The sequence below is a fragment of the Lipotes vexillifer genome, unplaced genomic scaffold (genome assembly GCF_000442215.2).
Source record: "Lipotes vexillifer unplaced genomic scaffold, Lipotes_vexillifer_v1.1 scaffold395, whole genome shotgun sequence".
NCBI classification, from domain to species: Eukaryota; Metazoa; Chordata; class Mammalia; order Artiodactyla; family Lipotidae; genus Lipotes; species Lipotes vexillifer.
Window position 1 is genome coordinate 2,495,073 of NW_006797390.1, and position 1,014 is coordinate 2,496,086.

At 41.4% G+C, this 1,014-nt stretch overlaps 1 non-coding gene across 1 annotated transcript; it reads left to right on the forward strand.

Annotated features, from left to right (window-relative positions):
• Positions 1–678: 678 nt before the first annotated feature.
• On the forward strand, positions 679–750 carry TRNAG-UCC (transfer RNA glycine (anticodon UCC)). Its single transcript has one exon. It is a non-coding gene; the product is annotated as a tRNA-Gly (tRNA).
• The last annotated feature ends 264 nt before the right edge of the window (positions 751–1,014 follow it).

A 1,014-nucleotide genomic window follows, 5' to 3' on the forward strand; every position in this document is an offset into this window, starting at 1 on the left:
CAAATTTTGCTCCCCTTCAATCCTTTGCCCTTTTTTTCTATTGGTTTGTCTTCTCTCCACTATAAATTTGTGAGAGAGATTTGTACATTAGAGGAAACGTCCATTTCTCTCATATGTATGTTTCACAGTCTTTTGACTTTATTGAAACTGAGCCAGACTCTGTGGGGCCCTCCTAGGTACAAAAGCCCCTCTGTGTCCCATGGTTTCTTGTTAGAAAAAAGCTTTAGACTCCTAGGCCTCCCCTGACTTCCAAAGAGCAGAATCTAACAGTTACTAATTAGGGAGGTGAGGGAATGCAGAAACTCAGGAAAAGTAGTCCAAAAGCAATAGTGCAGCAATAGAAGAGTCTTAGTTCCTCTCAAGGGATATATATAACAATCTGATGCGTATCTTTGAATTGCTCTGCAGAAAATAAGACCCCAGCCCAGGTGGAGGATGGTGACCACCTTTAGGGTGGCAAATTTTGCTCCCCTACATAACCAACCTGTGAACTTGCTAACTTCACTTATTTCTAATTTTTTTTTGTAGATTTCTTAGGCTTTTCCAAGGATTATGTTGTCTGTAAATAAAGACAATCTTACTTCTTTTCCAACATGTGTGTCTTTTTATTTCTTCTTTTTGCCTTCTCGGAATGGCTAAGGACACCAATAAAATGTTCAATAGAGAAGGTAAGGGACTTCCCTGGTGGTCCAGTGGTTAGGACTCCGCACTTCCACTGCAGGGGCTCAGGTTCAATCCCTGGCTGGGGAGCTAGGATCCCACAAGCCGTGCACTGCATGGCCAGAAAAAGAGAGAGAAGGTAAGAGTGAATATCCTTGCCTTGTTCCTGATCAATTTGAAGATCTAATTGGCTTTATTAAAAGATTCAAAATTGGACAGCATCCGGTCTGGCCAGTCAATAGAAAGGAGCTCCAAAGAACTACAGAAAAGGAAAGATTTTTAAAAGCAGGGAGGGGGTGGGACAAATAAATCATAAACAAACAAAAAGGGTTATTTCTGGCAAGGTTACCTTCC